We start from the raw sequence: 17,121 nt of genomic DNA on the forward strand, positions 1-17,121 counted from the left end.
AAACACATTTATTTCTGTTTTAGTAAATTTGAGATTGGATTTCACAGAATCACAGAATGGCTGAGGTTGGAAGGGACCTCTTGAGATCATCTGATTCAAAATCCCTGCTCAGAGTAAGCTAGAGCATGTTACCACAATCATGTCCAGTTAGATTTTGAATATCTTCCCAGACAGAGACTCCACAATTTCACCGGGAAACCTGTTCCAGTGTGCAACCACCCTCACACTCAAAAAAGTGTTTCCTTGTGTTCAGGTGGAAATTCATGTGTTTTAATTTGGGCCCATTGCCTCTTGTCCTGTCACTGGGCATCACTGAAAAGAGTTGGGCTCCATCTTCTTTATGTTCTCCCATCAAGTATTAATGCACATGGATAAGATTCCCCTGAGCCTTCTTTTCTCCAGGCTGAGCAGCTCCACCTCTCTCAGCATCTCCTTATAGGAAAGATGCTCCAGACCTTCAACCATCTTCGTGACCCTGTGCTGGACATGGTCATGGCCCAGTGTGTCCATGTCTCTCTTGTACTGTGGAACCTAAAACCAGACCCAGTGCTCCAGATGTGGCCTCACCAGGACAGAGGAGAGAGCAAGGATCATGTCCCTGCTGGCAACATTCCTCCTAATGCAGCCCAGGAGGCTGTTGATCTTTTTGGCAGTGAGGGTATGTTGATGGATCCTGGTCAGCTTGCTGTCCACCAGAACACCAGGTCCGTCTCTGCAAAGTTACTTTCCAACCAGTCAGGCCACAGGGTGAACTGGTGCAGGACTTGGCATTTCCCTTCATTAGGATCCTATCTACCCAATTCTCCATCTTGTTGAGGTTCATATGAATGGCATCACACCTATCTGGTGTATAAATTACTCCTCCTAGTTTTGTATGATCTGTGAACTTGCTGAGGATGCACTCTTGACCCATTGTCATTAATGAAGGACCCATTATTGACCCCTGGGCTCCAGCTGGACTTTGTGCCCAACCTTTCAGCTAGCTTTCAATCCACTTCACTATCAATTTAGATAATCCAACTCACTTATCTAACCCATTTGGACAATTACCATAAGATTCATAATAAATAAATATAATGATAGATTACTTGGGTACCAGAGGAAGTTACCTGTGGAAATGTAATTTCAGAGAACTTGAAATTAATATGGAGTAAATATCTGAGGGCTAAAAATGAGATGGAAGGGAATAAAATAACTTTGGAGTAAGAAAAAGTCTTTCTGAAGTACAGAAAGGCATTTTCTCAAAGAATAGTTTAAAAAGGTAGCAAGTTATACTGGCAAATCACAGTGGCAAAAAGTTAGTGATATGTAACTGATAAAAGGTAAATGTCAGTGGATTAGAGGTAGGCAAGTACAAGGAACATAAGATGCAAAGACTCATTGGGCATTGCTAGGTTACCAAAATATGATGCTGAATTTTTTGTTTTATATAGTCAGGTGTCTCTCCTTTTAAGAACTATTTTTCCAGGAGTTCCAAGAAAAGCGCTGCTGTGCACTGTAAATTATACCCGCACAGTAGATTTGTCACTAGTTATTCTATAAATGCACAGAGAAATTCTTAACTGAATGCACAGAGTTTGATTTCATGCATATTTTTTCTTCTCTCAGCCAGAAAAGCCCCTAAATTGAACTCAAAACTGAGAGAAATTTTAAGATGCTTCATGGATGTTTGGGATTCCAAGCCTGTGGAAAAAAATAGAATAAAAATAAATTTGAAGAGACAGATATCAGTAACCCTGAGCACCAGAGGAAAGATGAAGTTGTTTAGGTATGTATTTCTGAAGGAATGCAGCAATATGATGGGATAGGTGTAATGACTTCATTTGCCTTTAAATAATACCCTTGCTGCCTATGACTTTATTGGTCAATTATAGGGAAAGAGAAGCTATGACGTGACGATAACACAGTTGAAACACAGCTCCAAATAGTGAAGGTTAAATATAACTGTCAATATATGAACTAGCAGTGAGCTGAATAGCTCTCCAGACCCTTTTAACTATATTGACTAGGTATCCACTGATTACACTGACAGTTTAGAATTTTGAGGTTTTTGTCTTCCACATATGTTTTATACGCACAAATACAGTAAAGAAGAAAATGTGCCAGCTGAGGTCAGGAGTTAAACAGTCAGTGGAAGAATGGCTGAAAGAGCTTTGAGATCACTGTGGTGTCATAACAGCTGGGTTACACAGTTAAAAAAAAAACAGGTTTGTAGATCTGTCTTGTGAGACCGATCATTTGCTTGATTCCCTTCTACCAAGGGTTGTTTTGTTTGTTATGTTCAAAGAAATATTTCTTCTGTCTAACAGATGCATGGATAGAGTCTACAAATGCAGCTCTGCCCTCAGCAGTTGAACAGTTTCTCAAGCAGTACACCATCAGGCTGATGTGAACTGACAGTACTTACACCCAGGTGTCATTGTCTAACATGCCTGTTGACAAAAAATGTGGCTTGACAGATCTTATCGTTCTGTTTCGCCTCTCCATGCAGCGTTCCTTTTCTTAACAGGAAATGATAAGGGATTATTTGTTTAGTATGTAAAAAGTTCATGTTCATGAAAGCTTCCTGTGTGCCTGTAGTTCCTCATGATTTCTACACATAGATTCATCTGGTCTCCCTACATAATTCCCATTCCTTCTATAACTTTCTCTATGAGGCTCTGAAAAAAGATGGATTTTTTTTTTTTTTTTTTTTTTGTCTAGTACAATTTCTAGATGATGGAATGAAGGGTTCAGGAACATGGTACATTTCTGAAATAGCAGATTAACCAGTAATTTCTGGCAAATGGAGATTTTATTATATGACTAAAAAATTGCAAATATTTAGATTGTCAATATACAGAAATCAGAAGCCTGCCAAAATTTTATTTCTAATAAGAGTCAGAAATGATACATAAGGCTCAAATAGCTCAGTTATGTTTTGCTTTGTTGTTTAATTTCAAATTTACCAGTTCAAGCTATATTATGTGCTGTATTAACAGGTGATCAACAGTAGCAAGCGCTGGATAATATGCCCCTGATGTTATACAAAGCAACTCATCCTGCTGCCTCTGGTAAGCAAATTAGGGAGCTACAACAATGAAAAAAAGTACTTCTGCATACTAGCAGGAAGTACACAATAGTAAAACACAATAATTGTGTACAACACAGAGGAGAAGGAAACAGTTTAATAGAAGAATGGTTCACTGGGTGGAGCAAGAATTTAATGTTTGGGTGACCAGTCTTTAAATCTGTACTCTCTTTATTTAATACATTGCATAAAACTCTTCTGCAGAATATCCTAATCTGAGAAATAAAAAGACAAAAGTGTTTCATACTGATATGAAAACAGCAGGAAAATCTACAAACAGCAGTTGAACATATGGGGATGATGTACAGCCATCCAGGGAGGCATGAGACAGCACTGACAGAAGAACACTAGAAAGTAATCCAGTTTATGCCTAAGGTTCTTTTATTCTCTGAGCATGCAAAGCATAGTAAAAAGAGCAACATACCCTATGTGCACTTTAGACGTAAAAGGATCATGAAATACAGGTTGTGGTGAGTCAGTGAAGAAGGGCAGAAACGGACTGCCTTCATGCAATTGATGGTTTGACAATAATGTGACAAGAACCAGTGGAGAGGTAGAAAAACTTCAACTGTCAGTGACAATAACCATGCAAAGCTGAATTTCCTAAATATTATGTGACAAGTTAACAGCAACATAACAAAATGTAGCAGACAAGTACCCACTATCAGAGACCATCAGAGATCTAATGGTTGAGACAGATATAGCATGGCTGTTCAGTGATGCACATTTTGGTCATAGCAAATGTAGCCAAAGCAGAGATCTGTGACACCAAGTAGCACAGATGTCAGTGATAACCATATGGCATCAATTCCATGTTACTGTATACTCACAGCTAATTTACAATATAAATTATATCAATATTAAAGATGAAGTGCTGTATGTGCAGTGATGACAGGATGGCATAAAGAAGATGGAACCAGACATGACAGTAGGTCAAGAGGCATAAAATAGTCAGAAATTCTGATTAAATATAAGGGAAAAAAATATCATGAAGGTAGTCAAAGACTGGAACAAGTTACCCAGGGAGGCTGTGGTATGTGTGTCCTTGGAAGTATTCAAGACCTGACTGGACACAAACTTGGACAACCTCATCCAATTAGATCTGTTTTGAGCAGGTTTTGAAGTATACGTTCTCTGGGTGTCCCTCCCAACATAAATTGTTCTATGGCTCTAATATGGAATATTTTTAATTTCTCTGTGGTGGTGCTGTTGTGGCTGTGATGATCAAAGGACTTAATAAAACAAGCTTTGTAGAAACAGATAACATCTCTTGGTGGGAGGGGAAGTATATAAAATTTACGGAATGCAAAATACTTTCTTAGAGCTTGTTTTTTATACACATTTTGGATGATTCATCAGTATTTTTGTGTTAGTTTTACTGGTTAGATATCTGTGTTGCATGTCCATCAACTCTTCATTGTCCAATGGTACATTACCAAGGTGGTGGATTAACCAGGCTCCAGCATGTCTGGAAGCAAAAGAAGTGCATGGCACAACTTTAATGTTTCTCTCCTCAGGTCTTGCTCTTCATGCTGGACAATGTTTGTAAAGATGAATGCGCTACATATGGTTCAGAATTTAGATACCCAATCTTTTTGCTTGATCAGTGTTGTCTCTTTCCATCCTTGTCCCTCCCTTTTAACCCACAAAATCAGGAGCTGTCTGTAAAAGATAAAATATGATATATAAAAAAATTCCTAAGATGGATGCATTGATAGTAGCAAGAAATCATTGAGTCAAACAAAAGAATTTTTACAAGTAACAGTCCTAAGATTTTCTTCCCTTTTAGAGTAGTGGGGATAGAAAGGGGGAAAGCAGAACAGAGTGACAACAGTGATTATTAAAATAAATAAACATCACTGTAAGATGCACTTTACTTTGGTTACTGTGAAGGAATAATCAGTTTATTGCCTTTGTTTTCATGGCCTTTCTATTCATGTTAGCTGTCATCTTGCCAGGCTTGGACATCTCTTTCAAATAAACAACATATCTGTGATTTTGCATTGTTATGAAGATGGTTTTCTGCAGATTCAGCTGTTTCAATTAGCTTGTTTTTCCAAAGGTTCTTTGCCATGCATGTGTTGGACATTTAAATGAAATTCAGTACATGATAACATCTATTTCCTTTTTAATTTGGTTTTACATTTTCTCTTTTATGATATATTAAACCTTTCTAGTTATATATGTTAAAACATATTTCATTCTTTCTTGTTGATTAAACACTGATGTCAATCACAATTACAGGAAGATTTCTGCACACTTAAAAATAAAGTTTGATTTTGTGTCTGGATTTAAAATCTGAATCTGCACTGATAAAATGTTCAGATCATGATCCGTACTTCCTGTTCACCCATTCAGAACTGAAGAAATCGCATATTTTAAGTATATTCATTTGAATAAGCAGACCAGATATACTGGCTAAAAGACTATAAAAAATATTTTATGTCAATTTTTTGTCCAGATTTGGCACAGATGATCAAAACAGTAGAATTATTATAAAAAATCATACGTTTTAGTCCCACTATCCCCATTAGCATAGAAATAAGACCATGTTGTAATTGTGAATTGAATACACTATTTGGAAAGTAGTTGGTTAAAGACTGAGGAATGTGACCCTAAACTGAAAGGTTACACTTGGAATAGTACAGCACAGCTGTTTCTCTCCTTGAAATTTTCTTTGCTTGGATAAGAAACAAACATTATATGTGAATTTTAAACTGTGTAAAAAAAAAATACAATTAAGATACTATATGTCCTTCTGTGTGTTCATTTACAGTAGATCACTTTAAAGTAGTACAGCTCTTCTTGCTCTTTAAAAATTGTATGTATTTATTTGTTTGGATATTCAAACAGAAATATCAGGTCAAACTTTTAGTCTAGCTATTTCTTGCTAAATAAAGCTAACAGGTCTCCTGTTGTATGTAGGGTAATCCACGAGGCTGCAAGTGGATTTCTGTGGTGGGTTGACCCCAGCCAGCAGCTAAACACCCACCCTGCCTTTCACTTACTCCCCTCTCCTGGAGGATGGGGAGCAATATAGAAGGAAGGCAAAAAGACTCATGGATTGAGGTAATGACAATTTAATAAGAAAAGCAAAAGCTGCGCACACAAGCAAAGCAAAAAGAGGCAGATCACATTGGCAGACAGAGATCCAGCCACTTAGTGGGAAGCAGGGCCTCAGCATGTTTAATGGCTACTTGGGAAGAAAAATGCCATAACCACAAATGTCCCCCCTTTCCTCCTTCTTTCTCTGGGCTTTTATTGCTGAGCACGACATCATGCGATATGGAATATCCCTTTGGTCAGTTTGGCTCAGCTGTTTTGTCTATGTCCCCTCCAAGCCTTGCCCACTCCCAGCCTACTTGCTTTTGGGGAAGGGGAGAGAGAGAAAATCTTGATGCTGTGCACTGGTGTTATCAACACCATTTCAGCCACAAATGCAATGCACAACATCATACAGGCTGATATGAAGAAAGTTAACTTCATAACTTCTAGTAAGAACAGTACATCTTTTATATGAAACAAGAGGGTAGGCAGATCAGAGAGTCATCTCCTTCACTGAAGAGGTAACTAAGAACAGAAAAAAAATAACTTCAAGGTATCTCTATTTATTGCCATCACTGGTGGACAAGCCAAAGCCAAAACAGTTTGAATTGTAACTTTTTTTAACATTCCATAGGAACATAAGAAATCTTATCTGCCCTCTTTGGATGGCTTTTCGGTTATTGTACTGTTGCAAGTAGATGAAAGAGGCTGAAGGCAGAGGATAAGATTTTCCCTATTTAAATAATTATTTCCTCTGCCGGCTTCCACAGAATATGTGGTTTGATTTTTTAATTTCACCACTCTTTCCTTACAGAAATAGACTTCTTAGACATGAGAGTTTTTAATTGTTTCTATTTTCCTTTAAATATCTTCATAAAGAATCAAGGAGAAGGCTTATTCGAATAGAGACAGCATTAGGCTCCCTCTAACATTAGAGAACACACATGCTTCTCCACTTGTGCTGTGATGAGTTCCTTCAGGTGAATGTAAGAACCAGATTGTCTTCCAGTGGATTTTGATTCTCAGCATTTTTACAAATTGTCTGTAACTCTGTATTCAGTCAGAGTTTGAAGGGGCTGCAGGAGTGGCTTCCGTGAGAAGAGATCAGGAGCTGCCCCCATCTTGGACAGAGACAATCCTAGCCAGCTCCAAAACAGACTTGCTGCTGGCCAAAGCCAAGCCCATCAGTGCTAGGCTGTGATAACATATTTAAGAAAGAGTAGAAAATTCTGCACAGCAGCTGTGAGAGAGATGAAGTGAGAAAAATGTGAGAAAAACAGTCATGCAGACACCAATGTCGGTGAAGAAGGAGGGGGAGGAGGTGCTCCAGGAGCTGGAGCAGAGATTCCCTTGCAGCCTGTGGAGAAAACCATGGTGACACAGATACCCACCCTGCATCCCATGGAGGACTCCACGTGGGAACCAGGGGACATGCCCTGAAGGGAGCTGCAGCCCATGGAGAGCCCATGCAGGAGAAGGTTCCTGGCAGAAACTGCAGCCCGTGTAGGGGAGACCATGCAGGAGCAGGTTTGCTGGCAGGACTTGTGACCCCTGGGGGACCCACGCTGGAGCAGTCTGTTCCTGAAAGACTGCACCCCGTGGAAAGGATACATGCTGGAGCAGTTTTTGAAGGACTGTACCCCATGGCAGGGACCCCACGCTGGAGCAGGGGAACACCACGAAGAAGAAGGAGCAGCAGTGTGTTTTGGACTGACTACAACCCCCATTCCCCCTGGGAAGAAGGAGTGGGAGGAAGGTGGTTTTAGATTTGTTTTTATTTCTCATTAGCCTCCTCTGATATTAAAAAGCAATAAATTAAACTGATCTCCCCCAAGTCAAGTGTGTTTTGCCTGTGATGGTAATTGGTAAGTAATCTTCCTGTCACTATCTTGACCTGTGAGCTTTTCATCTTATTTTCTCCCCCTGTTTTGCTGAAGAGGGAGAGAGAGCAGCTTGGTCGGCCCCTGGCAGTCAGCGGAGCTGCTCTGTTTATAGTAACACTAACAGAGAACAGTATCAACCCACTAACACCACTGTTCTGTCCAGTACTAGAGACTATGTGGTCATATGCAGTCATTCCTTTTAAACTCTGTGCCTTGGAAATTGTGGAAGATTAAGCAAAGAGAGGCCTCTCTAAAAGGAAATGTTTTGAATAACATCTGCTACAGCATAGATCTATCTGGTCCTCAGTAAGCGAAAGTTCTCTCTCAAAGCAATAAATTTTATTTAAAAGTCCATAATACACTATAATCATGCTACCTGCAAAGGTCTTTGTGAAACTTCTTTACTAGCAAGTACAACTATTTTTTTTTCCCTCACAGAAAGCACAAATTTGTTCTTTATTCCAAAAAGTACTAGTGTTTGTCTATTGTTTTTTTTTAATATCTTAAAGGGAGTAAAATTAAGGAAAATCAGACATATTCAGCCTGCAAAAGAAGGACATGAAACTCGAGCATCTATTTCAATTAAACATTTTTAAGGAACATCAGCTGAGAGGGAGAGAGAGGAATTTGGCAAAAATTACTTTCCTATTCCTGGCCACTACAGGGAAACATACTGTCACTATTTACTAGCATCCCCATCCAAACAAAACCAAAAACTTACTTATTTTATATTGTCTATAAAACTATCTAAAAAGAAAAAAACATAAAATAGTTTCCAGATGCTTTACAGAAAGTAAAATCCTAGTATCTACTAATAGTTTATTTTTTGAAGAACAAGAAGTTCACTTTTGAATTAATTCTTAATAATCCACTGTAAAATGGAATATTAGTGAATAATTATTCGCTAGATCTTTTGATTTCTCAACATTGATCTTTTAAAAATTAATTAGAAATTAATCTCATTTTTATCTTTTTTTGTCTTGTAGTAAGTAAAAATTAACAAACTTCATGTAATTTTAAAAGCAGCTTATGATCACATGGCATGAAGGAGTCTATCATCATTTCATTTGCGAAGAGGTCTTTGTTCACCAAACTAAAAAATAGCATCACCCTTTGTAACCACTGGTAAAGAAGTTTGTCTATATCTAGATTTCTATAAAGCTTTTTCTTGTGCTATTTTTTTCTTCAAGTCTCTTAAGGATAACAAACATCTCTATGAGAACACAGTTTCTGGCAGTATTTATCTTTAATAACTTAAATAAATTGCTGTCCACTCCCAGCTCCACTATAGGGTCTTTTCAGCAGTACTCCACTGGGAGCTATTAGATCTTCTTTTGGTGTCAAAGGTGATGGTGATCCTAACCAATTTACAATTCTTCATGCTATTACTTTCTTCTCTTTACATATTCTTTCTTTTCTTTACGTATTTTCTCAATGTCTACACTGTTTCTTTGTTTTCTGATCATATTCACATCAATATCTGTATTTCATTAAACCTCTGTGCCTCTGTGCTTTTAGTGTTACTATACAAACAGTTCAAATATTGATCTTTCATCAAACTTTGTAAAGTAAGCATACCTTTAACAATATCAATAATCTTGACTATTGTTCTCATTATTATCTTTTTATTACCAATGATCAACCTCATTTCTTATCCTATTACTATACTCTCTTTTAGCTTATTAACAGGGATTTTTTTGGTTTTGTTTTCATTTTATATTGTAACAAGGCATAACGTTTATGGCAGTCCCGACAGTTCTTTTTGATGATTGGTATGAAGTTAGAGGTCTCCAGTCAAGAGTCCCTTCCCATTACTGGTCTCCAAAAGCTTTGTCTTACTGTTCTCTCTTTCCTTAAGAAAACAGTTTTCACCCTTTGCAGATCACTTACCCTCCATTTCAGTAGCAGTTCTAGCCCTTTTCTACCTCTATTCCTTTAATGGCCCCTTTTCCCCTCCAAAGTCTCCTACATCACCACTCACTGATCTTCCTCAGTTCCCTCATTCTGAGCTTCACCCTTTCCTTAACTGAATGAGTCCTTTTTATGTTCTTTGCCTGCAAACTTAGTTTTTCTAAACCTCAACAAATGTGCTGTAAGCTCAGTAAAGCTCAACTCTTTTGGCTTGAGTAGTGATGGTGGCAGTCACTCAACTTCAGTAGAGACTTTCTGCATCACTTTATTGCCTTATTCATTGTTTGTACTTCTCATGCATACCTCAAAATTCCCTGAACAGCAGGTTTCCCCAAGGCTTTCCCCTTGCTAACAAACTGCTTTCTTTCCCTACCTGCACAAAAGCTTATGTGGCAATAACTTCTTGCAGCCTTTGTTACTGACTACTTTGGTACTCTGGAAAAGAGCTTTCACAGTCCTACACATTATTTGCTGCAGTTCATAACCATAACTTTGCCATTTTACAGAGGAAGAAGAAAAGATAGGAAGAGAAAACAGTTCTTACCTAGTGGGTTGACCACCACAGAGTCTGTCACAGTTCAAATCTTTTCTAGTGTCTGTATCTATGTCAGAAAAAAATCCTACTGATGCTTCTTTGTAAGGAGCCTCTGATAATGTAGGCCTGCATCTTCCTTTTCTGCTACAAGAGCGTTTTTTATCTACCATTTTTCTTTCAGTTTGCAGATCATTCTTTTTTCTGGTTTCTTGCATATCATCTTTTTTCTGCCTTAGATCCCACACTCTCTCTCTTGTCTCTTCCTTGCTCTCAAACTGATTAACCTTCCATGGTCACTTTTAAAAAGTCTCACTGCTGTCTCTTGACTCCTTCATTGTACATGGACTTTGACTAACAATTTTAAACTCTTGCCACCTTGCAAAAATGCATACTCAGATTTCACATTCTTGCAAACAGCTAACATTATTCAGTTTGGTGTAATGAATATTTGTATGCCTCACAGTGATTGATGTGTTCACAGCAAGATTTAGTGATGGATTAGACATAAATGGGACAGATGGACTCCTTTAGCATGTATCTTCACTTCACATATGGTCCAAATTCAGAGTATGAAAAAATTAATTTATACTGCCACTTATACTGAAAAAATTATCCTTAAAATAATTTTTTAAAAAGAGAAAAGGTTTTACTGATTCATAGAATGAAATGTGGATGAGCAATCCAGATTTTTCTCTAATGTCTTATCCGAATACTCCTTCCAATAGTGTCATAATTGAATAATTACTTAGCTTTATCTAACCATGAATGCTCCTCGCTTCTGCTACCTATGCAATACAGAATAATTTCATTGTTATATTAAAAAGCAAAATAAAATTATATTAAGATTGCTAAATTAACGACTAAAATTAGAAAATATTTGTTGGTACAGTCTTCATTTAAAAAATTGCACATCTGTCAGTTATTATCAGCAAAGTGTTGACACTAGGGAACTTCCTACCAAATGCCAAGCTCCGTGTCCCAACAATTAAGATTCCGGATTTGCTTAATTAAATAGCTGTATTTACAGAAATGAACAAAATTTTCATAATTATTTGTGGAATAATCTCAGAAAAGGGAAAAAAAAAAAAACATAAAACCCAAAACCTCATAGTTTATGATAACCAAAGAAAGACTTCTAATTGAAAGACAACATTAGCAGCCATGGGTAACATATGAAAGTAATTATAGGCATTGCTGGCTGCAGTGGTTCTAATTCCATATAATACAAACACAGGTCTATGTGTGTTGGGTTTTTTTGTTTGTTTGTTTGTTTGTTTTTTTATTTGACCTTTAAGATTTAAATAAAAATAGATTACATGCATTAAAAGGTTTGTATAGTTAACATGGTAAATCTGTCCCATATCTGAAGCATAGCACCTAAACACTGACAGCTCTGCAGGTGCTTTAATTATACAAGATACAAAAGTAAAATCTTCTAGAAACATGTACTTTTTATATGCAAATATTACAGAACATAATTCTCATCTGATCTGAGAAAACCTAGTAGATTCTCACTCCTGTTTTTGCTTGGTTACTGGCCAGGGTTAAACCACAACACCAGTGCATCTGAGATGCTATAGGGTATCTGGGAAATCCACATGAAGTTGATAATTATGCTAAGGACCTACAGAAGACCATATGGAGCAGCAATAGAGGAAACGTGGGATATGCCACACAGACACTGAAGACTAAATTTTAGGCAGGTTTATTAAATCCTAGTTGTATAGCCTTTCTTCTATGGTACAAATGCAGTTTGGGCTTTGATTCAGTTGTCTAAACACAGGATTCTAGTGTCATTTGAAATATCTTAGGATAGTCCATATATTTTCAGCTACTCCTCTAGGAAGGCACAGTTACCTCATAAATCATATATTATATGACAGCCTTGTAGATGTCTCAGATACCCTCCGGTATTTCAAATAACACTAGATGGGGGGAATAGGGGTCAATGAATTGAGCCATTAGTGTCTGGGCCTTGAATTCTTTTAGAGAATAGCTATATAAAAGTTAGGTGCCAAAATCCCAATTCTAAACCCCATATAATAATCTAACCTGTTTCATCTTGGAGTTACATTTTTTATCATATAATGTAATCATAGTAAAATTCATGCTTGCTCTACACAAACCCACTCCACCTAAAGCATTATGTATTTTCTGTTTGTAACTTATCTAACTATTCACTTTAATATCACTATTCATACAGAATATTTATTTTAGGGATAATAGAAATTATTACTGTGAAAAGCCTTTAAATAATTCAAATAAAATAAATGTATGATAATAAAAATATAAGTCCTGTCAAATATTTGTAGAAGTATAGGAAGTAACTTTGGAATATAAATTAAAAAAAATGTCATTTTCTAAGTCCAAGAATCTTATTGAGATATATGTTTTAATATTCATGTTAAAAGATTATTATTGGTCATCTTGTACAAACTTTAAAATAGTCTATGATTTACAGTTGGTAGATTTTACAGCACAGATACATTTCTTTAAATTGTAACCAGGAGGTCAATACCAAAAACATGATCTGACTTTGAAGTAGAATGAAATGAAGTGTGAAAAGGACTCTCACAATGATAAGGGAAAAGATGCGGGGTTTTACTGTTAGTACTACGCATCTTTTTCCTTTATCGGTTTTCTTTTTTAAATTCATGGATGTGGACTGAGAACTTAGGTATAGTAGAGAAGGATGTAGATGATACGCATTTAAAAAAGCCCTCTGGTTTCTGCAGTTTAACTGTAGAGGTGTGCCACATGGGTGTGTATTTTTGATGTGTTTTAATGTATTTTGAATACATAATAAGTTGGGTATTGTAAAATTGTGATCAATATGCTGGGTGCATTAAGATAATTTGTTCACATTAGGCATATGCAACCACTATGAATTAAATCACTGACTGCATCTTTGATGTATATCAAAAACATCCTAAGAGACTCATTTAAATGGTGATCTTTGAAAAGCATATAGGAAGATGCTTCACAGTAGCTCTCGCATCTAGGTGTGGATTTTAATATTATAAACTACTACACATAGAAAAGTTTTTAGATTACTTTTTTGATGTTCCTAAAATATTACCAGTCACACAGATATTGTTTTGTTTAAACAGTGAGGTAAAACCTCATCTCATTTTCAGATTAAAATCCTGTTGACCTAAATTGCTAATAAACTTTCTTTCTTCTGCAGTCCAGGCCTCACCTATCTTGAATTTGAGCCTTGAAAGTTACAAGATGCACACTTTTGGAGAAAGTTAACGTTTCGGGTAAGCCTGTGCTTTTGTGTGGAATGATAGTAAATCATAGAGATCTCAGCAGTGGTGGTTTCAGGTAAGATGTCAATATTGTCACCCAGGAAGTGTAACTTCTGGGTTACACTGGTCATAGACATCTGTTCTACGTACTTCTCAGTCTCAAGAGATTTTCCCTGTAACCTGAAAGTTCATAGTAAACACCAGGCGATGGTCTAACCTGGTCAAGAGTACTTCCTGACCCTTTCTTTTTCAAGCAGGATTGCTGAAGAACCAACTATAAAAATGTCAAAGGAGGAAGGTGTCATGGGACTTTGGCCTTTACTCCAAAGACTGTTTAGAATGACTTTGTACTATAGTCTAGAAAAGAGAACTTCTCCCTCTATAGAGTGTTCAGTTCATAGCCTTTCATAATTTAAGTAAGTGGACTACTGTAAGAGACTGAAGTGTTAAGAACAATTGTCTCAAAGCTTGCTTGTGTGTGTTTATCTGATAAGACCGGACAGTAGACCACTCTTTTGTCTGACAAGACCCGAGGGCAGACCACTCTTTGGCTTACCAAGTACCACCATCTGGCAAGGAAACTTTTGCAAACTTGCTGAAGCAGCAGGCCATTCTTTGGCTTATCAGGTAGCACCATCTGGCAAGGAAACTTGTGCAAACTTGCTGAAGCAGCAGGCCATTCTTTGGCTTATCAGGTACCACCAAGAATAGGACACCAACTGGTATCCGGGTCAGGCCGCTTGCCCCACCAGCAATATATTAGATGTGCATGTGTTGGGTACGTGATGTTGCCCTGGGTAACCAAACGGAAAGGAGAGGGCAAACTCCCTCTCCAACACCAGATAAAAGACGGCACAACGAAACCTGAGTGTGGCCATCCACCACCGAAAAACTGAAGACTGAGGACCAAGGGGACACTGCTGGATCTATGGTGGTGACTATCCTTTGCTTATCTCTCTGAATGCTTGCTTAATTTCCTCCTAATATTTCCTGCCTTTCCTATCGCTTTACTCTTTTATATTTACCCAATAAAACATCTGATTGGCAGCATATGACCTCGTTTGTGTCTTAATTTCGCCCTTGGGATCATTACAAAACTTCCCCGAGCCTGACAATCAGACCGGGACTTAACAACTACTTATTCTCTGATGGTGCTTAAGTTCCCTAAACAGTCAATAAAAAGACAGAGAGGTCAAGGTTGTACTCTGAAAGGCAGTGGAGGATTGTAGATTTCTCCTTCACTTTACAGGGAAACTCAGAGCACATCTAAAATCACCTTAAATTTACATGCCAAGAGCGTAAAATCATAGACTCACAGAACAGTTGAGGATGGAAGGAACCTCTTGAGATTACCGAGTCCAAAACCCCTGCTTAAACATTGTTAGCTAGAGCTGGTTACTCATGGTTGTTTCTGTCACATTTTCAGTATCTTCCTAGATGGAGACTCCACAATTTCACCGGGAAACCTGTTCCAGTGTGCAACCACCCTCACACTCAAAAAAGTATTTCCTTGTGTTCAGGTGGAAATTCATGTGTTTTAATTTGGGCCCATTGCCTCTTGTCCTGTCACTGGGCATCACTGAAAAGAGTTGGGCTCCATCTTCTTTATGTTCTCCCATCAAGTATTAATGCACATGGATAAGATTCCCCTGAGCCTTCTTTTCTCCAGGCTGAGCAGCTCCACCTCTCTCAGCATCTCCTTATAGGAAAGATGCTCCAGACCTTCAACCATCTTCGTGGCCCTGTGCTGGACATGGTCATGGCCCAGTGTGTCCATGTCTCTCTTGTACTGTGGAACCTAAAACCAGACCCAGTGCTCCAGATGTGGCCTCACCAGGACAGAGGAGAGAGCAAGGATCATGTCCCTGCTGGCAACATTCCTCCTAATGCAGCCCAGGAGGCTGTTGATCTTTTTGGCAGTGAGGGTATGTTGATGGATCCTGGTCAGCTTGATGTCCACCGAGACTCCAAGGTCCTTCTATATAAAGCTGTTTTTTAGTTGGTCTGCCCCCCAGCATGAATTAGTGCATGAGGTTATTTCTGCCAAGATGCAAAACTTCTCTTTGTCCTTTAGTGAATTTCATGAGGTTCCTATCTACCCAATTCTCCATCTTGTTGAGGTTCATATGAATGGCATCACACCTATCTGGTGTATAAATTACTCCTCCTAGTTTTGTTTCATCTGTAGAGTGTGATGATTTGACCTTGGCTGGTCACCAGGTGCCCACCAAGTTGCTCTATCACTCCCCCTCCTCAACAGGACAGGGGAGAAAAATATGACAAAAAGCTCACGGGTTGAGATAAGGACAGGGAGATCACTCATCAGTTACTGTCATGGGCAAAACAGACTCGACTTGGGGAAGTTAATTTAATTTACTGCCAGTCAAACAGCAGGATAATGAGAAATAAGAACGAACCTAAAACACATTACCCCCACCCTTCCCTTCTTCTCAGACTCAACTTCACTCCTAGCTTCATTGCGGTCAGTTCATCACACGTTGTCTCTGCCACTCCTACCTCCTCATACTCTTCCTCTGCTCCAGCATGGGTCCCACCCAAAGGAGACAGTCGTCCAGGAACTTCTTCAGCGTAGGTCCTTCCCACAGGCTGCAGTTCTTCATGAACTGCTCCAGCATGGGTCCTTCCTATGGAGTGTAGTCCTTCAGGAACAGACTGCTCCAGCATGGGCTCCTCTCTCCACAGATCCACAGGTCTTGCCAGGAGCCTGCTCCAGCATGGGCTTCCCACGGGGTCACAGTCCTTTGGGTATCCACCTGCTCCGGCATGGGGTCCTCCATGGGCTGCAGGTGAATATCTGCTCTGCCATTAGCCTCCATGGGCTACAGGGAGACAGCCTGCTTCACCATGGTCTTCACCTCGGGCTGCAGAGGAATTTCTGCTCCGGCACCTGGAGCACCTCCTCCCCCTCCTTCTTCACTGACCTTGGTGTCTGCAGAGTTGTTTCTCTCACATATTCTCACTCCTCTCTTCGGCTGCTGCTGTTGCGCAGTGTTTTTTACCCCTTCTTAAATATGTTATCACAGAGGCACTACTACCATCACTGACTGGCTCGGCTTTAGCCAGCAGTGGGTCCATCATGGAGCCAGTGGGAACTGGCTCCATCTGACATCATTGGGACAGCTTCTGGCGTCTTCTCAAAGAAGCCATCTCTGCAGCTCCCATACTACCAAAACCTTGCCACATAAACCCAGTAAGGTAAGCTTGCTGAGGATGGTCTCTGGCCTGATTGTCTGGGTAATTAATAAAGATGTCAAACAGTATTGGACACAGTATTGACCCCGGGACTCATCACTGTTGATTGGCCTCCAACTGGTCAGTGAACACAACTCTGAGCCTTACAGTTCAGCCAGTTTTCAATCCACCTCACTGTCCACTTATGTAGCTGATACTTAATCAGATTGTCTA

This window comes from Nipponia nippon, unplaced genomic scaffold (genome assembly GCF_047370975.1).
Source record: "Nipponia nippon isolate SJK-2023a ecotype South Korea unplaced genomic scaffold, ASM4737097v1 scaffold_2, whole genome shotgun sequence".
Lineage (NCBI taxonomy): Eukaryota > Metazoa > Chordata > Aves > Pelecaniformes > Threskiornithidae > Nipponia > Nipponia nippon.